The sequence below is a fragment of the Hypanus sabinus genome, chromosome 5 (assembly GCF_030144855.1).
Source record: "Hypanus sabinus isolate sHypSab1 chromosome 5, sHypSab1.hap1, whole genome shotgun sequence".
Taxonomy (NCBI): domain Eukaryota; kingdom Metazoa; phylum Chordata; class Chondrichthyes; order Myliobatiformes; family Dasyatidae; genus Hypanus; species Hypanus sabinus.
In genome coordinates this window covers 35,321,151-35,346,985 of record NC_082710.1, presented here as the reverse complement: position 1 = coordinate 35,346,985, position 25,835 = coordinate 35,321,151, and the positions used below count along the sequence as shown (strand labels likewise).

The 25,835-nt window shown below is 40.7% G+C and overlaps 1 protein-coding gene across 1 annotated transcript in view; it reads right to left on the bottom strand.

Moving 5' to 3' along the window:
• rorb (RAR-related orphan receptor B) overlaps positions 1 to 25,835 on the bottom strand; it is a 191,742-nt gene that overhangs the window by 18,032 nt on the left and 147,875 nt on the right. The window lies entirely within an intron of this gene.

Here is a 25,835-nt window from a genome sequence, read left to right as displayed (position 1 = left end):
GAGCGGAAAACGTATTTTACATACTCCTTGTACAGTTTCAGGCTATGTACAAAAATGCATCTGTATTTTGGTGTTTGCATACTTACCAACTTTAATACTGGATAAAAATAACCAACTTTAAATTTCATGGTAGGTATTTAAAAGGAAGCTTGTTCAGCTTAGCATGTAAAAAAGATAGAAAGGCAGCTGGTATTCTGTGGTAACATGGCAAAGAAGAAAACAGTTGGAAGTTACAATTGCTTTTCTGTGCAGTTACATAGATAGGCTATGATGAAACAATGCTGTAAGTGCAATTAATAACTCAGTTATGTTATCAAATCAGTAGAACTATTGTACTTAATTAACTTTACTTTCGTAGCTTTCATTACCCTTCACAAGAAAATGCATGCATACATAAGAAAGCTAATTAAAATAATACAGAGGCTATAAGCTTTAACTTCATCCATTCTGAGTTCTAAGCCACATGTGCACTGCGCACACTTTGTAATTGACCTTGCTCAGCTATAAATGGACAGAACTGTAATTTGATGATGCATAGGTTTTCATTCCTGAGTTGGCATGTTATATAATCAACTCCAAATGCTGCGAAAATATTGACTGGGTAGGCCCATACAGGTGCCTGGTAAAATGAGGCACTTGAGTTGATTTACTGAGGACTGTGATTTTATTTAAAATTGATGTAAATCTACATTGAGGGGTGATGTAAAGTAGGTAGATCACGTGTATGTTTGTGTTTGTATCTAATTGTATGTATGTGCTCTTTGTTCCTTTTTTCTCTTGCTCCTACTCTCCTCTACCCCTGGTATTGTTAATATAGGTATTTACCATTGTGCACTGAACTGTGAACTGATAGCCAATGCTTGTTTGTAGATATGTGTCTGTTCAATAAAGTTCAAAAAAATACTGACTGGGTGACTGAAGTGGTGGGGTATAGCTCCAATTTTTGCAGTCTGACTGTTGATGATATACCATTTCTCTGTGTTGATTTTTAAGTGAAATGTTGTAGCCAAACTGCCAATGGTCTCTGGCGTACACCAGGCACATTGATAGTCAATTGAAAGGAAATGCTATTCTATTCATTCCACAGAAGAACCTTTCTTAAGAACAGTTCATGTTAAGTGCGGGTTTCCGGTCCTCATCCTGTTCTCAACTGAGCAGTTGATTGTTGCCCTTTTTGCTAAGATTGAGGCAATTTAACAATATGATACTTAAGCTATTCAAAAAGCAGTCATTCCAACAATGCCTTGTGAATGAATAAAGGGTTCCAAACCTGTTTCTGTAAGAACAATCTCCTGTTCCAAAGCACAAGTTGTCTTGTTATTGACAGGGCTGGATACTGTATGCGGGAATGAGGTGTTTTCAGTTCAGTTGGGTTTTCCCAAATACACTTTGTGATTTGCTAATGCCTTTAAGGAGAAGTAGATTGGTCTCAGCGAGACTTGCTTGTGGGTGTAACCAGCCCAATCCCAGTTGTTCTCCGAGCACTCAATTCTGCATGAAGGTTCTCAGACTGGGATATTTGGCCTTGCATTTGCACGTACAGAGACACTCAATTTTTTCTTTACCAATACTGATATGTGAGATGGATGTGCCTTGCAAAGGCTTAAATGTCAATTTAGTGCTTAAGAAACAGATACGTGCCGAAGTTCTACACCCTAGTGTCCTCAATCAACACTATCAATCCTAGAGTGATCTGTCATTTTGCTTTTATAGAATGATCTGGGTACGCATTGGTGCTGTTTTTAAAAGGATGTACAAACGTTTGTAAAATAGGAGCAGAAATACCCCATTTGGCTTCTAAAATCTGCTTTGTCATTCATTGAGATTGTGGCTCATCTGACATTTGATCTCCATAACTAAGAGTACATGATGGTTGTATGTTTATGATGATGGCTATAATATGGAATATTGCTCTGGAACAGTTTTGTACATCAGGGGATGTGAGAAACACTACAAGAAAGGAAACAGTAGATCACTCTTTGCTTCCTTCATGTAGAGAACTTCCAGTTTGTCCAAGAGTCACTAAGGAGGTCATCAATATTATTATACTTAAGTTATGTAAATGAAATTTCTAGCAAGTAACTGACAATTATTATTAGAAATACAGATGTCAAAGGAATTATTCTGTTAAAAGGAAGTTGCCAATCAATGCAAATAAACTACCGTGTTAAGTTCAGTGAAAGATAAAGATAAAAATAATTAAAGGATTTGGAACTGCCTCAGTTACGCATAGCATGAGCACAGATTGCCTGGGCTCCATCTTAGCTAATTAAAATGGAGAGTCAAAATAAAGACAGAAAAGTTAAACAACTAATTGTTAGCACTATATAAGAAAAACTGAATCAGGAACTCAAAAGATATTAATTGCAGATTCTAATCTATTTTATTGAATTGTGTGTTTTCTATTGTGCAAATTCCTCGATACTGGCCAATAACCGTCTGATTACCTGAGTGATGGCAATATTATACAGCAACAGCAGTAGGCCACAGCGGTCACACAACTTCTTGAGCTTTGTCTACCTTTCAGTACATGCAGTCCACTCTTCCACCCAGTTTCCCTTGATTCATCCAATCTAAAAAACTCTTAGTCTTCACCATTAGTTCATTAACTGAATTCATTAACCAGTAGAGATCCGCAACGTTCTTGTGATGAAATTTATACTGATCTCAGTCTAAAATTATCAGTCTTTTATTCTTCAACCACAATCTCATTTCTGGACTCTTCAGTGAAGAAATCAGCCTCTTTTACGCAAGCTGTGAGTACAGTATTCTGACTAGTTGCAAAATGGTCTGGTACGGCAATTTGAATGTATGTAAGAAGCTGCAGAGTAGTGACTTCAGCCCAGAACATCATGGACACATCTCTCCCCACCATCGATAGTATCTGTATGAGGTTGTGACAAGTGAGGTTTATTGTCATTTAAGTACATACATGTACTGTATATAATGTATATGGAAACAAGACAATGTTTCCTTGAATTCTGGTGTATGAAGGATAACATCTACAGATGAATCACACATAAATAACAAATTAAAGTGCATTAATATTAAATATTGTAAGGTTAAACAGATTAACCAGTGACACTTGTTACGAATGTGCCACAACTCTGAGGGGTCGAAGGGTACAAAGTAGCCCCCTCCTTTTTGAGAATCGCACGATCACTATTAAGTCAGTTCAGGAGACCCAGGAAATGAGAGAAAGACATGCAGAATCCACAAAGAGTTTGGAATGTGTCCTGGCCTCCGAAAGGTGGAACCATTGATAACGGCTATTGTTTCTTGGAGACGGAATTGTGTATTGAATACTGTACGATGCATCAAAGCCCCAGGCAATGAACTGGGGGGGGGGGGGGTTGGTGGAGGGATTGCATCATCCCAACCTGATTGACATCTGAGACCCTGTGAATCAGGATAAAAGAGGGGTCTGGGGAACAGCCCCTTCAGACGCACCAGAAGAAATGCTAGAACTCCTGTAACAGCGAAAGCCGGTGGAAAAGCCCATGTGCGTCCTTTTCCATTTGCCTCGGAATCGGTGGGCCTTTACCACGGAAGCACGGCTTTAGCTAACCACAAAGGGGAAATCAGCCGCCAATGACTCTCGAAGGATTGACATCATAAAAGGAATGGGCAAGTTAAACCTCCGTCTTTCTCTCCAACCAAAAAAAAGCTGCAGCTTGAATGAACTTGAGTGACTTTTATATTTCCATCGAACAATACATTATCCCCTAGACAATGATAGAGCTATTTCTTATTGATTATTATTATACCCGCACTTTTAGATTTAGTATTGACGATGTATATTATCTGTATATTTGCATTGATATTATTCTTGTGTATTTTTATCAATAAATACTGTTAAAAATAGTACCATCAGACTTCAACGGACCTCTCTATCTTTGCTGGTAAGTGACCCAGTTACGGGGTACATAACACACTTTAAATATGATACGGCAGGGAGTTCAGAAGCCTAATGGCGTGGGGGTAAGAAACTGTTTCTCATCCCGACCGTTCTTGCTTTTATGCATCGTGGTCTCCTGCCTGATGGTAGAAAGTCAAAGAGGATACTGGATGGATGGGTGGGATCCTATTATAACACTAAGGGCCCTGCATTCGCAGCACTCCTGATAAATGGTAGGGAGACCCCTATGATCCTCTCAGCTGTTCTCCCAGTCCTTTGTAGGGACTTCAGGTCAGATGCTTGACTGCTCCCATGACAGATGGAGATGCACCTTGTCAGGATCTCTCAATGGTGCTCCTGTAAAACACAGTTAAGATGGAGGGGTGGGAACCTTGCTTGCCTCATTCTTCTTAGGAAGTGGAGGTGCTGCTGTGCCATTTTGTTCAAGGAGGTGACATTAAAGGACCAGGTGGGGTCATCTGTGATGTGAACTCCCAGGAACTTGGTGCATTTCACTCTCTCTATGGAGGAGCCAGATCCATCAACAATCCCCACCATGCCATCAGACATGAGGTGACAAAGCTTGAAGTTCCACACCACGTTTCAGAACAACTACTTTCCTTCTTGTGCAAACCTGCACAGCCCTAATCATTACCACAGCATCGCAACAATTACCACTTTGATTACTCTGCACTACAATGGGCTTTTTCTATTCTTGTTCTGTGTTCTCTCTGGCAAACAATGTGTATTATTTATGTTTAATTCATGTTTTCCTGTGAATGCTGCTTATCGAATGCTATGTGTCTGTGATGCTGCTCCAAATACGTAAGGTTTTCATTGTACCTGGGTATACAAATATTGTTCATTGGACAATTAACCCAATTTTGACCCTGACTTTTAGCCAAGGCTTTCTTTCCTTCACTAAGCTTATTCACACTGATGAATACACAGACTGACCACTAATGGAAAAAGCATTATTAAATTTTAGGCGCTTCAGTATTGTGGGACTCACAATAGGATTAAGTAAAGGAATTTCCATGTAGTCAGAAACAATTGCCTTCACAAAGATACATTTGTCTTGAATCTGATGAACTTTGATGACGATTTTTTGCCTGAAACATTAACTGCTTATTCCCTTCCCTTGATGCTGCCTAAACTGCTGAGTTTTGCAGGAAATACTTAAAGTAGACTCCCGCTGCTTAAGAGCATTGAAGCTGCTAACACATATCCACACTTGGAAATCAAACAGTAAAAAATTTCTTGGCTATGAGGCACAATACTGGTAATAGTTCTGTTATAACCATTTCCACTTTTTCTGACAACACCTTTTGTTATTGTCTCACCAACCCCCCTTGCCTCGAACAGTCATCACGTTTTTACACATTGATCACTTCTACCTTCCAAATGATCGGAGACTGTTATTTTGTTCTTTCTTCTCCACCGAGTATTTACCATACTTCATGCTCTCTCTGCTTATATATTGCTAAATTCCTAATCTTCCTTTCTCTTTCCCCTCACTCTCTCGCCCTCTGTTTTAATTCTGGACCCATTTCTGTTTGAACGTTCACCTTATACTGTGGCAGCTGTACTCAGGTTGAATTAACTGGCCATCCAGAAGCTTCAGCGTATAAACGGATATGAGCCCAGTCACAAGTGTGCAGACAGCTGACAGATTCTAAAAAACAAGGGCAATGCACAACTTTCATGGTTTATTATTGCGCATTTTCTGTGACTGATCTTTTTAGTGATCAAAGCTTAGATTAGTTGAATAGGTTTGAGGGCAGGGAGCCTTTTAGAACTCAGCAAAGGGCCAAGAAATTGATAAAAAAAGAGTATAAGATAGAATATAAGGAAATACCACCAAGAAACATGAACATCAAAAAACAGGAGAACAATTAACTATCTGTAGGTAGGTCATTTAACTTTGATTGATATCATAGATTAGACTGCCAAAGATGGACACAGAAATCTCCAGCTCTTAAAATGTGTGACAAGTATGCGTAGCAAATATAGAGGTTCACATCAGTTTTGTGCAAGTGCTGGAGGGAAAAAATTTCTATCTTGAGATGCCATGCTGAATAGAATTAGCCTCGCACGTCAAAATGTGCATAAAGGCCTTTTCTCCATTTGGATATTCTCACTGGGGATTTGTGAAGCCTGCAAGTTCCAGCTTCCAAGCACTAATAAATAAAAATGAACTAATGTGGCCTCCTCCTTACGTTGACTGCCTTATCTTCTAAGAGTGCATCAATATCATACACCTCTGTCCTTCCTGGTTTAAGTTAAAGCTGGGCAGCCTAGAGCCACAGTTAACAATTCCAAAACCTTCACCATTCTACCCATGCTGATCCAAATGCCTTTAAGGTTTTGACCTTTGCACGTTAATGAACAAGACAACATGAAGGCACACTATTCTGTGCAGGAAACAGAAAATAACTTAGACTGCTTTTGTGAATAAAAATACCACAACATTTGAACAGAGGACAATGGATCTACAAGAATGATAAAATACAATTATAATATGATATCTGAAAGCTTACAGAGGTTGGATTATGTTTTAACTTTTGTTTGACTAGAAATAACACAATATCCTTCAAACCCCTCCAGGATAGTGGTTATTCTCAGAATATGTACAGTCAGATTTTCTTGGGAGTGGGTTCAAATTGTTTTTGATGCTTTACACACCAAACAAGAATGCCACTGGAATTGTGGGCAGTAGTTCCCCTGATACCCAGGGAAGTTGATGTCCAACCTAAAAGATTTTGATGCAACTACAATTGTTTCAGCATGAGTCTACAGCTGATTACAAGGATGTATGGTTAACTTGTGCAGGATGAATCAATAATGCCTCATTCAATGTTCCCAATTGAATCAATGTGATGAACTACAAAGACCTTCATCCTAATCTGAGGTAACTATAAGATTCTATTTAGCAGATGAGATTTAGCTACAGATAAATCTGAGCCAGTCATAAGATTATTTATTATGTAACGCAGGCTGAAAGGCTGAACAGCTCCTGCAACAATCTCCTCTCCACAGCACGCTAGATATATCATTGCCTTCCAATGTCACGACTGTCTGATTAACGATCAGAGTCTATACAAAACCTGACATCCTTTGTTTAAGGATTTTAGTATGATTTATGGAGGTTGCTCTCTATAGGTTCTGCTAAATTGTAACTCAGGTACATGTGGATGAGAACCATTGTAATAAGCAACAAGTCATATGCTACCACATTCTTGTCTGGATTGATCCAGATATTCCTGGAAATATTTGCATCTGACTAACCATTATGCCAATGTTGTTAAAAATAAACAGGTTCGCCATTTAAAACAGGTGTTTCATCCTCAAATAGTTGTCCAGGTCAGCTGTAACCAGCATCTGTTCTGGTAATATGTCACAAGAGCTAACTTCTTCATGATTCAGTCCTTGCCCAGTGTTCAGTACACTCTGATTGACAGTGAGGTGAATTTGTAAACTGGCATCATGTGGCATTTGGGCCTGGCATTTGTTTATTTGGCTGGAAAGGAGGCAGTGCTCCAGAAGAGGCTCTGAATAAACAAAATTGACATCTTTTCCACTAGAGGCTGTAGGCAGTCTTAAGAAGCCCAAATAAGCAGCTAAAACCCACAGCTAGTGACGGCCCAAAATTAAAGCATCTTAATGATTAAGACAAAGCCCATTCTACCTATGCTTGAGAAGCTTCATGCCACAGGCTCCAGCATTTAATACTGGCACAGCAACAACATCAGCAACTTTAATTTATAAAAACCTGGCATATCCATATACTGCATATTGAATTCAACCATTTCAAGTAGCCACCATTTTTTCTCTCAATAGATATAATCATGTCTTTCAGTTTCAATATATATCTTTTGTTATCTCTTACTGCCAGCTACTTTAATAAATGCAGTTCCACTCTGTCACATTTTCTCTGTTCAACCTGTGAACCAACCCACCCTGACCCACCCACCTCTACAAGTTAAAACGTGCTTTTGTATACACATTCCCAGCTCTTATGGAGAGTCACTGACCTGAAATGTTTCTGCTTTTCTCCCTTCTGCTGCTTGAACTACTAAATGCTACCAACCTTTTCAATTTCTCTGACACAAATTATTTCTCTATTTTCTCCTATTTCCCAATATAACTTTTCTTTCTTAAGCCAGCAGTGACCAGCAATGTCTTCTGCTAACTATCTGATTTTTTTTCCATATTCGCCGTTTTAATATTTGCTACTTGTTTCATATTTTATGTTCCCTTTGCTCAACTTGCACTTTTCTTTTCCCCATCAATGTCTTGGTTCTCCCCAGGTGAATTCAAACATTTTCCCAACCCTCAAGCATTGAGTTTTATGGAACAATTGTACACCTATTCCTTTAAGGTTACAATTCCCTTCATAGCTGTGGGTTGACCATGTTTGCTGTGCTAATTCTTTACATGGTACCTGTTCTAATGTCATACTTCTAATGTGCTTTCTACTGTAGCTACCTCATGACTCATGCCTTCATTATTCAGATTTACTTTACTTATTATGACACAAAAGGAGTTTATTCAGTCCATCAATTCCTTGTTGACTCTCAACAGAGCAAACTTATTTCTTTCAAGGCCTGCAACTTATTCTCAGATCCCAAATATCTTTAAGTCTATACTGGAGGAGTGGGGGGCGGGGGATAACTTTACAGTATTTTGCCACACAGTCACGGGGGTACACTGTAGTTCCAGACTTGTGTCACTGGTTTTGAGGCCCCTGAAACTACACGTTCATTAATGCACCCTTTCCAATTACACGATGCTATATTTAAGTCAAGTTGCTCTCTCACTGATTCCCCATCACCCTGAGCTTGCTCGCTATCTCCTATACTCTCCAGGAATTCATTTCCATACTATTACTGCAAATTTAGTTTGACCAGTCCATAAAGAGATTAAAGTACCCCATGAGTAGTGCATTGCACGTGCCTCGAACTTCCAGATTTATACAATGCTGCCACTGTTTGGGGCTGTCATACAACTTCCTCTGGAACTTTTCCTGGGCCTTGCTGTTACTCAGCTTCACGCACACTAATTCTGTCATTTGATGTTCTGAGCTAAGGTTCCTCCTCCTACTACTTTCAATATGAACCCTACCCAACCTTCTTCTCTACTTTGACCACATCTGCTGGAATATCTAATTCACAACTATGGTCACTTTGTAGACAATTTTCTGTAATTCCTCCTAGATCAGACCCATATATAATTTGACACTGTGGTACATTCCAGGAAGAGTTTAAGTTTTGTTTGTAGTGCTCCTTATTAGATGTATGAATGCATGCCACTCTTCCACAGATTCTGCTTATTTTTATTCGGAGATACAGCATGGTAAACAGTATCCTGATAAGCCCCCACCACCCACATTACCAACGAACCTGCAAACCTCCACGTCTTAGTAATGTGAGAGAAAACTGAAGCACCAGGGAGAAAGCCACGAGGTCATGGTGAGAATGTACATAGTCTTTACAGACAGCAGAAGGATTGAATGCTTCGCTGCTGCTGTCATAAGTAGTGTTACGCTACCATGCCACCATTACCCATCATTAGTTACTTTTGCAATTCTGATTGTCAGCATCAGAGTCATAGAACACTGCAGCACAGAAACAGGGCCATCAGCCCATCTACTCCATGCTGAACTATTAATCTGCCTAGTCCCATCAACCTGCACCTGGAGCATAGCCCTCCATACCTCTCCCATCCATGTTTCTATCCAAATATCTTCTAAATGTTAAAATCAAACACACATCCACTTCTTCTACCATCAGCTCATTCCATACTTTCACCATCCTCTTAGAGAAGAAGTTCCCCCTCAGGTTCCCCTTAAACATTTCACCTTTCACCTTTAAACCTTTAGTTCTAGTCTCCCCCATCCTCAGTGGAAAAAGCCTGCTTTACATTTATCCTATCCATACCCCTCATAATTTTGTATACCTTTATTACATCTCCCCTCAGTCTGCTATGCTGCAAGGAATGAAGTCCTAACTTATTCAATCTTACCCTGCAACTCAGGTCTTCAAGCCCCGGCAACATCCTTGTACATTTTCTCTGCACTTTTTCATCTCATTGATATCTTTCCTGTAGGTAAATGAATAGAACTGCACACAATACTCCCAATTAGGCTTCATCAACGTCTTATACAACTTCAACATAACATCCCACCTATCGTACTCAGTACTTTGATTTATGAAGGCCAATGTGCTAAGTGTTCTCTTTGTGACCTGATGTCCAAGAGGTAACCCTCTACTACCACTCTCTAGCCTCTTCCACAAAGCCAATGTCTAATCCAATTCACTACCTCATCTTTAATGTCATGCGACTGAATGTTCTTAATCAACCCATGCAGGACATTTTTAAAGGCCTTGCTAAAGACCAGGTAGACAATATCCACTGCCTTGCCTTCATCAGCTTTCCTGATAATTTCCTCGAAAAACTCCATAGGACATGACCTACATTGATACAAAGCCCGAAACATTGACTGTACTCTTTTTCATAGATACTGCCAGGCCTGCTGAGTTCCTCCAGCATTTTGTGTGTGCTGCTTGGATTTCCAGCATCTGCAGATTTTCTGTTGTTTATGATTGGATGCACAAAGTCATGTTGACTATCCCTAATCAGTCCCTGTGTGTCTGAATACTTATATATCCAGTCCCTTAGCATACTTGCCAATAACCTACCCACTACAAATATCAGCCTCACTGGCCTATAATTTCCTGGTTTATTCTTAGAGCCTTTCTGAAACAACCCAGCAATATTAGATATTTTCCAATCTCTGACACCTCACCTGTTTCAATGGACGTTTTAAGTATCTCTGTTAGGGCCCCTGCACTTACTGCACTAGCCTCACACAAGGTCCAAGGGAACACTTTGTCATGCCCTGGGGATTTATCCACCCGAATTTGCCTCAAACCAGCAAACACCTCTTCCTCTGTATATGGTCCTTGATCAATCTGCTGCTTTGCCTCACTTCTACAGACTTTGTGTCTATCTCCTGAGTAAATACAGATGCTAAGTATTGATTTTCCATCTACACATCTCAGTTGGATCCACGCATAGATAACCAGGATGATATTCAAGCGGACTAATTTTGTCCCTTGCCATCCTTTTGCTCTTAATATATCATGGAAGCCCACTGGGATTCTATTTCAGCTTGTCTGCTAGAGCAACCTCATGCTTTCTTTCAGCCCTTCTGACTTCCTTCTTAAGCTTTCTCGTGTATTTCTTATGCTGCTCAAGTAGTCCATTTGTTCCATGTTGCCTATAACTGCTATCTTCCCCTTATACCTGCTTTACAATTAAAAAAATCCCTCATCAGAAAGCCAGCAGGCTTTTTATCTATTACTGCAATCATTTTATTTGGTAAGCCACTGGCCCCAGACCAATTCAGCTAAACCCCATCCATATGGTTCCCCATTCCCCAGTACTGGTTTCAGTGCCTCAAAAACTAAAATCCAGTTTTTGTACATCAAACGTTGAACGCTATAATCAGTTCTCCCACCTTATTTCAACATCAATGTACAAGTGTCTTTGGATATAATTACCTTTGTGGTTCAGTTTTTAAATTTGGTCTGAAATATTCTTATGCCTTCATCAGTATTTCCTTCCTTGCCCTGCATACATCATTTGCTTTCACATGGATCATGACAAACGGATCTTTCCTCTACCATTCATATGCTCTCATACACTGAAATGTTATGCTTAACCATGGCACTTGGCAGGTAACGCAACCTTCACGATTCATGTTCATGTTTGCAGAGTTCAATAACCTTCATTGTGAATAAACAGCCCCCATTAATCTCACAGCTTCACCTATGTCTCATTCATTCCTCCAGCTTGAATGGTTGATGTTGGTACAGGGCATACCAGCAGTCTCCACCCTGCAGTCCTACCCACATAGTCTGCAAGAACCTCATACCTGTTGGACAAGTGTGAAGGCTGAACCTCCTGGAATGCTGATTTCTGGATCCCTGTATCTGCTCTGATTATAGTCACAATACCCTGACTATTTGACTGAACAATTCTGCAGATCTTAATCTAAGGTGTGTGCTTGTCTCCTGGAACAGTTAGCTATTCTCCTCCCTCCGTGATACACTGCGGTCTCCGAATTTTGAAATTCATCAACTTTGTGCCCAACTTTCTCAAGTTTCTGCAGCTGTGGTCCCAACTTCTACATATTACAGTTGCAAACCATTATCTACCCTTACATACCTTCGCTAAAAAACAGATCACTTGAATCCATTTATTTTATATCAACACATAAATCAATAATATTTAGCTATGTACTAAACCCATTATTTGGTAAGTGCCACCTCCTAATAAATTAACAGTACTTGATTTTTAGTGGTAAATTTTCCTTGAAAAGGAATGTTAATTGAAAGAAAATTTGGTTGATAAACATAAGCAAACAGTATGTTGGTTTGTGTGTCTGAAAGCCAAGATCACTTGGCTTCAACAATGTGCTGAAATTAAATTAAATCAATAGCATTGTGGGGACAGAGTTTTTTTGAATTGAAAGCATGGGAGAAGTGGCAATTTAACATGCAATACTTCTCAAGCAGAACCTGAACCATGGTAAGAGGACATGGCTCTTCAGATTCCACAAGTCACACTGGAAGCATGACTGCAAACAATCAGATATGGTGGCCTTTTCAGGTTTGTGAAAGCTTTTTTTAAAAAAATAGCAAATAACATAGTTGATACTGACAGTGATGGGGTGAGTAATAGTTTAGCACAAAATTAGATTATTCAGAAACACGAGATGATTTTTCTGGCTGAAGTGGGCTCCAAAACGTACAGTAACCTAGCTACTTTTTTTCTACATCTAAGGTAAGTAAATGATGCTTTGTTTAGTGAAGTAATACAAAAGTAACAAGTGAGGAGCTCTTCATTTGCCACAAGTGAAAATTTATCAATTAAATAAAATTAAAGAGAGGTTATTTTGATGTGCATACTGAGAGTAAACGGTTATTTTGGCAGCAAGAACATCTTGCTAATTTAAATTGATATCTGTGTAGCAGATGGCTGCCATTATGTACACAGCAGCCATCTATGGCGAGTGCTTCAGATTCTATTTTGAAGCTCCAATTTTCACTATTGTACTAGATGTAAACTGCAGTTGCATTTGTACAGTATCTTGTGTGGGATGAAATTCTTGAATGCCTCCATGCTTTCTCCACACCCTAACCATAAGACCATAAGACATGGAGCAGAATTAGGCCATTCAGCCCATCGAGTCTGCTCCAACATTCCATCATGGGTGATCGTGGGTCACATTCAACCCATACACCTGCTTTCTCGTCATATCCTTTCATGTCCTGACAGATCAGGAAACTATCAACTTTTGCCTCGAAAATATGCATAGGCTTGGCCTCCACCACAGTACGTGGCAGAGCTAAAAGCATGCCTCCTTACCTCTGTTCTAAAGGGTTGCCCCTCAATTTTGAAGCTATGCCCTTTAGTTCTGGGTGCCCCCGCCATAAAAAACATCCTCTCCACATCCACCATGTCCAGTCCTTCCAGGGTATCTGAGGTGATAGGTCATGGAGAGTAGTGGATGATGGGTGTTGTCTGACTGAAAATCTGTCAGGCCTGCTCCTGCTCCCACCTCCCCGTCTCCACCCAGCTAATAAGATTCACCTGCTGCTCATTCAGACTTATTACCTGCAGCCTATTTAACCCCAGTTCTCAGCCACCATTCTTGTTCATTTATCAAACCAGCTGACCTCAACCAGTTGTTCTGAGACTTCACTCTCCCTGACTAAGTTTTCCTTTAATGCATGATGTGTTTAGTTTCTGTTCTCTCTTGGCCCCTCGTGCCTGGTTATTTTGTGGTCTATTATTAAAATTATTGTTTATTGCTAAATCGTCTAATCTCCTCTGCTCTTGGGACAAGACTCATCTACATTTCCTGACAGGATGAGTGAGCCATTGATTGACCCAGCGGCACAGCGTGTTCACTAAAATAAGTCGTTTGCTGACATGAGCGCACAATCAGAAGCAGCAGGAAGCCAGTGACCATCTGTCCACCGTTCTCATCCAACTCTCGGCCTCAGTGCAGCAACTACACGCCAGTCAATCTCCTCCCTCTGAGCCCCAGATCTGTGTGCCCGAACACTTTTGATGGCTCCCAGTCCGATGCCACAACTTCCTGTCTCAGTGAGTCTCGCACTTCGAGCTCCAGCTGACTCTGCATTCTATGGATCAGGCCAAGATTGCCTTCCTCATCTCTCCCTTGACTGGGCAAGTGATTGCCCTGGCCACTGCTAACTGGGACAATAAAACCACCTTTGGCACCAGATATGAGAGTTTCGCTGCTGAGGGTTTTCACCCAGCCAGGAAGCGGAACGGAGGCAGCGGATCCGATACTTTGCCTGCATGCAGGCTCTCAGTCTTTACTGGATTACATCATAGAATTCAGGACCCTCACAGCACAGTGTGGCGGGAATGTGAAAGTGTTGTTCACCCACTACCAAGACAGCTCTCGGAACATTTGAAAGACAGTCTACCCAGAGATACCCACCGATATCGAATGCCTCATCACTCTGGCTCCCCATATTGACAAGAATGGAACAATCCTCCGGATCACCAGTCAGCCCTCAGTTCCATTCCCCAAACCATTTTAGGTGGTGGGACACTTAAAGCCAAGGCAGTTCGGGAGAGATTCCTTAACCCTCACTTTACCCCAGTAGGAGTGTGTGTGTCACTGGAGAAACAAAACGTGTGCCTACTGTGGAGCAACCCACCACCAAAGCATTAATGCCCACTGTGTCCAGGAAAATGGCATTTCCTGATCGAGACAAGGGTCCTCCTATCTGGTAAGCTCTCCCCGGCCATTATTCCAGCACCAAAGTCCGTCTCACTCCCTGTCCTCCTCCACACTCCGTCAGCTCCAGATGCACAGGAGGCTCTGGTGGATTCCGGAGCAGCAGACAACTTTCCGATCAGATTCTGTGTGTGCAGCCTTGACTCCCCACCAAACCCATCTTGCCCCTTCAACATCCCAGCCACTGAAGGACGTCCCTTGGGGTCTGGGATGGTCAGAGCATGCACAAGGCTCATGAGTGTCAGAGAGCACTGCAACTCCATCCAATTCCTTCTGATCAACACTTCCAACACTCCTCTCATCCTGGGTTACCTCTGGCTCTCCACTCACAACTCTCACTTCACCTAGTCATCCAGTGTGCTGGGGAGTCAGGGACTCACCTGCTGGACAACCTGCCTGAAACCTCAGTTGATTTCACCCTGTAATTCCGTAGAGTCAAAGGAAACCCTTGACCCCACCAAACGAAAGACATAAAGATACATAAGTCACTCGGACCAGACGAACTGCACCCTAGGGTTTTGGAAGAGGTAGTGGTTGAGATTGTGGAGGCATTAGTAATTATCTTTCAAGAATCATTGGACTCTGACATGGTTCTGGAGGATTGGAAAATTGCAAATGTCATTCCACTCTTTAAGAAAGGAAAGAGGCAGCAAAAAGGAAATTATAGACAAATTAGCCCAACTGAGTGGTTGGGAAGATGTTGGAGTCAATTGGTAAGGATGAGGTTATGGAGTACCTGGTGACATAGGACAAGATAGGACAAAGTCTGCATGGTTTCCTTAAGGGAAAAACTTGTCTGATGAACCTGTTGGAATTCTTAGAGGAGATTACTAGGATAGATAAAGGGGATGGATGCAGAGGATATTGTATATTTGGACTGTCAGAAGGCCTTCGACAAGATGCCACACATGAGGCTTCTAACCAAGTTAAGAGCCCATGGCAATACAGGAAAGTTACTAGAATGGTTTGAGCATTGGCTGATTGGTAGGAGGCAGTGAGTGTGAATATAAGTATTTTTTCCTGGTTGGCTGCTGGTAACTAGAGGTGTTCAACAGGGTTCAGTGTCGGGACCGCTTCTTTCTGTGCTGTCTATAAATGATTTAGATGATGGAAGAGATGGCTTTGTTGCCAAGTTTGCAAATGATATGAAGATTGATGGAGGGGCAGGTTGAAGAAACAGGTAGGATGCAAAAGGACTTAGACTGATTAGGAGAATAGGCAAGAAAGTAGCAAATGAAATACAATGTTGGAAAATGCATGGTTATGCACTTTGATAGAAGAAATAAAAAATAAAAGATCTGAGATGCATAGGGACTTGGGCGTCCTTGTGCAGAACACCTTAAAGGTTAACTTGCAGGTTGAGTTGGCAGTGAGGAAGGCAGATGCAATATTAACATTATTTTCAAGAGGTCTTGAATACAAGAGCAGGGTTGTGATGCTGAAGCTTTATAAGGAACAGGTGAGGCCTCACCTTGAATATTTTGAATAGTTTTGGGCCCCTTATCTCAGAAAAGATGCGCTGGCATTGGAAGGGCTTCAAAGGAAGTTCACAAGGAGGATTCTGGGAATGAAAAGGTTATCATATAAGGAATATTTGATGGCTCTGGGCCTATACTCGCTGGAATTTAGAAGGATGAGGGGAGCAATCTCATTGAAAGCTTTCAAATGTTGAAAGGCCTGGACAGAGTAGATGTGGAAAGGATGTTTCCCTTGGAGGGGGAGTCTAGGACAAGAAGGAAAATGCTCAGGATAGAGGGACGTCAATTTAAAATGAGATGCAGAAGAATTTATTTAGCCAGAGGGTGGTGAATTTGTAGAATTTGTTACCACAAGCAGTTGTGGAGGCCAGGTTGATGGGTCTACTTAATGCAGAGATTGATAGGTTCTTGATTGGCCAGGGCATCAAAGGTTATGGTGAGAAGGCTGGGAAGTGAAGCTGAGGAGGGGTGAAAAAGATCAGCTATGATATCAGCAGAGCAAACTTGATGGGTCAAATGGACTAATTCTGTCCCCATATCTTATGGTCTTATTATGTTAGTGAGTTTTCAGATGACAAGTGTCAAAAAAAATCAAAGATAACTGTTTAAAGATACTGTGGGACACAAGGTCAGCTGGAAAGTGATGACGAATGAAATGTAATCCAGACAAGTGTGAGAATCCCTTTGGGGAGTCAACTTTCTTTTTACAACATCGAGAGTAAATGGCAGATAAATTAGGAGTGTTGATGTACAGAGAGACCCTGCGGTGCAAGTTGATAGCCCCTTGAAGGTGGTGACACAGTTGGATAGGATAGTGAAATAGATATTTGGCATGCTAGCATTTATAGTTTGAGGCATTGAAAATAAGAATTAGGAGCATTAGAAACACTATTTAGAACTCACTTTGAATATTGCATAAAGCCTAGTTGTCACACTATAGGAAGGATGTGATAGTAATGTCTAGATGGTGCAGAAGAGGTTCCCCACAACATTTCCTGGAGTAGAGGTTTCTAATTATAATGAAAAATTGGATATGATGGTGACCTTATAAAGATTCACAAATTTAGGAGTGAAACAGATAGGAGAAATGTCAGAATTCTGGTTTCCCCAGAGGCAGGAAAGTCTTGAACTGGATGGCGTTTAAGATGAAAGGAAAGAAATTTACAAGAGATCTGAGAAAAGAGTTTTCCACACAGAAGGTGGTGAATACTTGAAGGAGGAGGTAGGGGAGGCTACAACATTTAGAAGGTATTTGGATGGGAACATGGATAGGAAAAGCACTGAGGCAATTGTGATTAATGTGGAGAGGAATCATGGATGAGATAGGTTGTAAGGACATGTTCCTGCACTGTAAATTTCAATGATTCTATTGTTATGAAGACAATTGGCAGACATTTTATATACTGGTCAGCATTATTAACAAGATTTTGAAGAGCCAGTAAATGGGTATACTATTTGTCATGATTAGAGAACCAAGCAAATGAAAACAATTTATGAAAATGGAAATGGACAATAAGACCCTTTCCAAAGAGAATGCATTGGTTATTGTGAAAATATTTTTGATTATTGTTTTCTGCTCAAAGGTTATCACTCAATGTGGAATGAGGTGGAACATGTCTGGTCCTGTATTACAACAAAGTGTACTGTAAAGAATCAAGGTACATTTTCTCATACTGTGGCTTACTAGAAAAACTAGTCTCAGACAACAGACCTTAGTTTCTTTCAATTCTCTTTGAATGTTTTATGAAGAAAAATGCTATAAGCATGTACCCATTTCACCAATACAATCAAAATATAAAATGGCGTGGTAGTAAGATCAGTTAGACTTGTCAAATGAAGTAACAAAGAAACGAATATTATAAAGGTACCAGAGAAAAACTAATTAGCAAACATTATGTTAAATTATAAATTGCTGCCACATTCCACAACTGATAAAGTAACGCAAACAAAATTCAGTTGACTGAGCATTGTTCAGCCATGAAGTAGTGAGAGAGAAATTAAATTATGTCACAAGTCATGGAGTAAAAAAAAATCATACAATATGATCATTACATTTCCTAGCAAATCTGATATTTGGAAGAAGAATATTGTTGTGAACACTGATGTTTGCAATTCAAAGAGATATCTTGTTAGGACAGGAGATAAAACTAGAAGAATAAATCTGAATTACTTAATTCCAGCAAGACATAGGCAAGAATATTGAAGAATTATGTGATTATGAATAGATTCCCATTGCTAATCCAGTGGAGACTGTGATCAGGCACGGGCAAAAACTTTCAACATACGTGACAGAAGACTTTGATAGTGCAAATAGAAACATCCATTTCCATTTGGCGGTCAAATTAAAATTACAGTTATTAATAAATAACTATATAAATAATATGTTGTTATTAATAAATAGTATATAAATTAAAAAATTATATAGAAAATTTTTATATTACAGAAAATTCTAGTTAAATGGGCCACTGGTTAGTCGGGGTAGCCACTTATTTGGGAGAACTCTTAAGGAAGAAAAACAAATTGAGAAAATAACTGGGATTTCCTCCATTTATTTGGGATAATATGCCGCTTAATTGGGGCAAGAGATTGTTGCCTGACGTTTTTTAACTAGCAGCTGTTGTGTGTGTCCATTAGACACTACATCGCGCCTAGAGCAAACAGTTTTTAATTAGTGTCACTTGTGCATTTGTGTTCAAAAAGCAGTGATTTTTGTTACCGATAATTGGGGAGTAATTAACAGGCAACTTAGAATTGTTTTGCTCACTGTGGTTTTGGGCATTTAGGCTAGAAACAGCCAGGAGTGAAAATATAACGATTTCACTACTTGAACTATGAAGAATTTTAAAATGTCAACAATCATCTTGAATGTAACAATTAAATTGAAGATTTGGAGGATGCAATCATCGAAGGCACCATTTGAAGACAGTCCACTATCCGAACTAGATGTCTGTGCGGATTTCGTTCATTTAGTCAATCAAAAAAAAAGTCAGCGTGTACTGAATAAATTTCTCTGTCGATAACTATTAAGAACTAATACAGTTTATTAGTACGGTAATAGATGTGGTAGTGTTCTGATTTATTCTGTATTTCATTTAAATACATAACTTGTTACTCAGTTAAATGATAGTTTGTCTTTTTTATACGTTTTTAACAATTTTTATGAAACTTCAGCTAATTGGGACAGCCACTTAATTGGGCCAAAATGTACTGATCCCGGTGCCTCCCAATTAACTGGAATACACTGTCTTTTAACAGAATATTAACAGAATATATTTAAAGCAAATGATTGGTGAGACAAATAAATAACAATATTGCCAAGCAGTAGAATGACCTCTCTAACGAAGCAGATTTGCATGGTTGCCCGGAGACTGCCAGACCCAATCAGATCAATTGGTCTGGGTGAATGAAGCCAACTGAAAACTGTTGAGTTAATAAATAAAAGCAACAGTATTGAACAGGGATTCCAGCAACCTTTGAATAATAAGGAATACATGTGTTAACATTTCTGTTCTGACCTCTAAAGACACAGTTCATTTTGTATGAACTTCACTTCCTATACATAAGCTGCTTTTTATATAATTTCTTGTGCGGGTTAGTGTTCATCCCAAATTGAACAAGGCATTCATCTCCATCCTCTCTTTATTCGCCCTTGAAACAGCAATATATTTTCACAGTAAGGAGATCTTATTAAAAGCCCTGAAGAAAGCTTCCATCTTGAGTGATTTCTACGAAGTTTAGCTTGTCACGTAGATGTGTCTAGATGCTCAGTGAGAGCAGTAAAGTGAAAGATTGTTAACCTTTAAAGGTATCACCCACATTCAGACTGCAGGCACATCTGAAAGCCGTAGACAATAATGTCATCTTCCAACTTCCAAGATTGCCAAGAATTGGAAGTCAGGTCTGAATGTAGTTCACCTATTGCGCCTTTGTGATGTTCAAGCAAAACCACAATTAGCATAGCTGCAGCACGAGCTCGTGCCAAAGCTGAGAATGAGAGCAGCTTATGCTAAGTGTAAAGTTGAGATACAAATGGAGAAAGCTTGTATAGATATGGAGCAAGCATGTGTAGGAGCTACATTAACTACATGCAGCTGAGGCTGCCTCAGCAGAGACAAAGTTTATGAAGCAGCAGCTGGCTTAGACAGTTGTGAGTTCAAATCTGAATCAATCATGCTTTGCCGTCACAACAACCAATGCGAGGTTCAAAATTCAAAGGACAAAGTACACTTATTATCAAAATATGTATAAATTATGCAATCTTGAGTTTCGTCTCCTTACAGGCAGCCACAAACACAAAACACAGATCATTCAAACAATAAAAGCGAGCAACAGCATTCAGAACTGGAGTGAGTCCACAGATTTGGAGCCAGAGCAGGCCCAAGGGCTCAGCCTCAACTCATCACACAGCAGAGCAAAACTGAGCTTGCAGTGGAGCTAGCCCACTGTCTCAGCCTCAGTGATGCACAGCAGCGTGCAGAACTGTCCGGACCCTCGCCTCCCGTCTTTTTAATCCATCCATTCTGGCATTTAAATTGAACAAACAATAGGTCAGCCCTTTCACTTGGACCCGACTCTGTCACTTCAATATGCTTGGCAGCTGAACCCTGCTGCCACATTTTGGCCCATACCCAAAGTGTTAGGCCTAACACTTAGATTAATCAAATCTTGCTCCTGATTTAGGTGTATGTGCTCCAAGACTAACATCTTACTAAAGAATATGTTCAAATGTTATAAGGTTATAGGTTAAAGGTTATAAAAATGACAGTGTTCCAGCTGTACTTGGAGAAACTGTCCACACCACTCAACCTGTATGTTTCTTTTCCATAGATGCTGCCTGGCCTGCTGAGTTCCTCCAGCATTGTGTGTGTGTTGCTCAGATTTCCAGCATCTGCAGATTTTCTCTTGTTTGTGAATTAATTTCACAAAAGCCAGGTACTGACAGTCAAGGTTTACAGCAGCAAAGATCCACAACATTTCCTTCCAAAGTTCAACCACAGCAAAGGCCTCAGTTAGGAGTTGCTACTGATGCCATACCCTCTGCACAGATATCTGAACACTGAATTTTCATCCAACCCAGGACACACATATGGCAAATCAGCCTCATTCAGGGGCTGCAGTCGCATCAGGTTTGTCATGATATTTGTCATGTTGAGATACAGTCACAGCAGGGTTAAATGTGTTCGACAACCAGTCTATTGTTACCTGTCCTAGGAGCCAGGCATTCATAATGTGGTGGAAGGTCTAAATTTGAAAGCTAGTCAAGAGTTAAATCTTCTCTGTAAGTGGCTTGGTGGGGAGCCAATGTGATGTGCAAGAAGGGCTAGGACAGTTCACATTAACAATCCAGCTACGGGTTAAAAAATGCTGTGGCAGAAGCTGAGCAGGTGGCTCCACAGGAGAAATCAAAGAATCTCTCTTCAGTAGGTTTTATAATTTTCCAAAATGCTCACACAAAGAACTGCAGAAGCTACAGGTGACTGCAAATACGTTGTCAGAACTCAAGCTACAAAAAATGAGGGCTACCTATTCGGGCTGAGTTTCTTCAATGCAGCAAGATGAGTAATGAAGAAATTAGCAAACAATTTCCAGGAATAATGGATAAATGAAGGGTTCAAGTATAAAATGAAGCATCATGCTCCCTATCTAACACTTTCATTTTTTGTAGAATTCGTCCGCCGCCATGCAGAAATGCAAAATGACCCAGTTTTATGCTCACAGCTTTCGGGAACATCTTATTCAAAGAGAGGTCTCCAGCAAAAGCATGGAAAGGCAGAACTCCTATCACAGTCAACAAAGCTCAAGTAGTAAATTCTATCACAAAGCCTGACAGAAAATGCCCTGCTCAGAAGAAGCCATACCCCTTTAGGAAACAGAATGTTCAGAGAGAAAACGCTTGCATGGCGAAGACACTTTCTGACGGTGAATATGATATGTTTCCAATGCTGTGCTTCAACAGCACACTAAGCTAAAGATTGTAACGTCATCATATTCTGCAGTGAGCGCAGAGCCAGCATTTGACTTGGTACTTGTTCTGTTACATTCACAGCAGAGCAGGGAAGGAGAGAGCTGAGCCTCCATCAGATGTAGCTACTTCCTCATGCACAGTGGCATGTGGAAAAAACTTCCAAGGCAAATCCTATCTAATCAACATCTACTCGCAAGGACATCCTGAGCGAAAAGTGGCATATGTGATATTAAATGCTGATCAGAACAATAGGTCATTGGAAAAATCAATATTCTTTGACATATTCAGTATTCAAAGTTCTGTTTCTCCATACACATGTTCTGGAACATCAGAAGTTGCCAGAAGAAGAGCCAGTGGACTTGTGGAGGCAGTAGGAGGTGATGTCTGCTTACTCTTGTCAACCCTGATTGAGCGTGACCATATTCCCAACAACAGGGATGAAATCGCGACTCCTGTAGCTGCATACACTCATTCACATCTTAAGGCCCTAACTGACAAGATACCCCTGTCTCACTCTTCTGCTGAGATTCTCCTGTACCTTGGCAGAGACACCTTCTGAGCTCATATGGGACTGTACAAGCAATGGACAGCACAATGCAGCTTATCACCAATGACTGGACCAGGGTTGGGTCACAGAAGATGAGGTCTGCCTCAATGGTGCTCATCAGCCTATTGTCAGCACAGTTAAGAGTAATGTCCTGAGGAAATGGGGGCCCAAGCTGGTTTAGACCCTGTGAGAGTAGGATCTATGTGAAAGGGAAGATTGTAGGCAAGCAAACCAAGTGCCATGACATACTTAACTCCAATTTCAACAAACTGGTCTGCTGTCACTGAGAAGATGTTTATAAGCTGGCTCCTTCCATCGAAGATGATGTCTTCCATTGAATTATGAACAAAGAATTTAGCAAAGATGAGTCAAACAGCTGAGCATCTCCCCTTCCTTTCCGCTCTCCATGACAGCTCCTACCAAACCGCAGAGAGCAGGCGCTTTGTCAACTTGTGCCAATCAGTTGCACATGGAGAAGGAAACCAGAAATGAAAGATCATTGCGTGGAGTCCATGGGGAGATTCTTCAGGAAGAATCATGCTGAGCAGCTCAAGTTCCTCGTGCTTCAGAACAAAGCCTGTTGCAGTGATGGCAGACATCGAACAAATGGCCTTAGTGAGAGAGGATTGTCAACACTGCCTTATATTCATGTGGTTTGATGATCACCAACTGGACAAGATTATGGAGTACTGCATGAAAATTCTTGTGTTTGGTAACTGTCCCTCACCAACTGGGACAATCTAAGGCTTTAAGAGGACATCTATCAAAGAAGAGAAGGAACTTGGAACTGAAGCATGAGGTTACATAAAAAGACATTTTTATGTTGCTGATGGTCTTAAATAATTTTCTAGTGCTAAAGCCGCAGTCAGCATGCTGAAAGCAGTGCAAGTTGGAGCAGTCTAATCTTAGACTGCAGATGAGTGCATCCAGCAGTACTGGGGTCATGCAATGTTTCTCGTCTGAAGATCTTGCCAAATGTATACAGATCTTGATAGTGGATCTCCCTCCTATGCAGCACAGTCTAAGCCTTTGATGGGACTTTGTTAGCAACACCCTTACTTAACAGATTGCTGTTACTGAAAGACCCTTTACATGTTGAAGTGTGTTATTGACTAACAACTGCCTATTGGATTTGCTGCTCCAGTCAGTATCCAGGGAATTTTCATGTGAAGGGAGCTGGCCTCGGACACTTGTGGATGGGATATCCCATTCCCTACAGAGAAAGACTAACAGTGGTAGCAGTGTTCTTCCCTTCAAGTTCTTAAAACTCCAAGAACCTACACAACATTTCCACAATCCGCAGACCAAATGAAAGGTCTACATCTTCTGTGACACCATCAACTAAAGCTACAGCTGCTGTTGTATATGTGAAGGTCACAGACACTGCGAAGTTTGATTCATCTTGGGCAAGACAAAGCTCACTCTCAAACCAGATCTAACCATACCAAGGCTTGAACTTGGTGCTCCTGTTCTAGTAGCTGAGATTGCAGAGGTGATAACCGAGGAGCTGGACACAGAACTAGATGATATCAAGTTCTTTACTGACAGCAAGTCTTTGCTCAGTTATATATTTAATGAAACAAGGATCTTCTATGTTTATGTACACAATGGGATTCAACATATCAGGCGAACAACTCAGAAGAGCCAATGGAACTATGTTCCTGCTCATCTTAACTGGCTGATCATGCTACAAGAGGACTCCAAGCTAATCAGCTCACTTTGCCATCATGGATAACTGACTCAATATTTCCTGCTGATCCCCAACAGGAGCATAGTCAGCAGGAAATTTTCAACTTAGCCGACCCTGAGGCTGATGTAGAAATACGTCCTCAAGTGTCAACCAACATCGCTCATCTACCATCACTCCAACTTGGCAGTGCATGCTTTGAGCATTTTTCAGGCTGGAAGTCACCTGCCAGAAAAATTGCCCAGCTCTCACATATTGCTCATTGCTTTACAGGAGTAGCCAAAGATGGCCTTTTGTAAATAACAGCTCAGTGCCGAGCAACTGAATCAGCCAAAGGTTTGATTCAAAGAGGTTTATGCAGAGGACATGCAGTGCATCAGAGAACAGGAATCTCTCTCAAAACAAAGCCCCGCGGTAAACTCTGTCACTTTATTGAGTCTTGAGCTGGAAGACACTTCAAGAAGGCACAGCTCATTTCAGTGGCAACTCACCTGATCGTCACTTTGGGTAAGTTCCATGCCCTCTCTGCTCATTAGACAGTATCAAGAGCAAGTATGTCATCAAGTCTTTTTTTGAAGGGAGAATGTTTAAAGATTGTGTAGTAAGTCTGTTCTACAGACCAGTATCTAAGACTTCCTCTGCCAAAGACTTAGTCAAATGGACTTTTACTTTTACTCATTGGACTTTTAGTTTCAGAAGTTAAGTTTGACATTCTATGAATGCCAGGTGGGAAGTGTCTTGGTCTCTAGAGATGCAGTTCATCTTGTATTGACATCACTTCCTACACATAAACTGTTTTTTATATAATTTCCTACGTGGGTTAGTTTTCATTCTGATTTGAAGCACGGTGGAAAGACATTCATCTCCACCTTCTCTATATTTGCTCTTGAGACAGCAATATCTTTTCACAGTAAAGAGATCTTGTTAAAAAATCCTGAAGAAAGCTTGTGAATTTTGAGTTGTTTTGCTCATTGCATAGCTGTATACATACGCACATTGAGAGCAGTAGAATCTCTTTGAGATATAGCTGGCCAACTTTCTCATGTTTACAATGTGATTGACTTCATTTTCCCAGTCTAAATGAGATCTCATCTGCTTGGTTTCAAAGATATAGTGAATATATATAATTTTGGCCCTAGTTTTCCGGCTCTGCTGTGGTAGCCCATAGTATTCGAATATGAGGACGGATCAAATCGAACATGCTTTGAAACTGTATTTCAATCCATCTTTCTCTTTGTAGTGGTCCTGCCTCTGGCACAGAAACTAGAAAGGGGAGGAGGGAAGAGAAGAGAGCGATAGTTTTAGGGGACTCTATAGTTAGGGGGGCAGATAGGAGATTTTGTGGGGCAGATCGGGAGTCTCGGATGGTATGTTGCCTCCCTGGTGCCAGGGTCTGGGACATCTCAGATCGGGT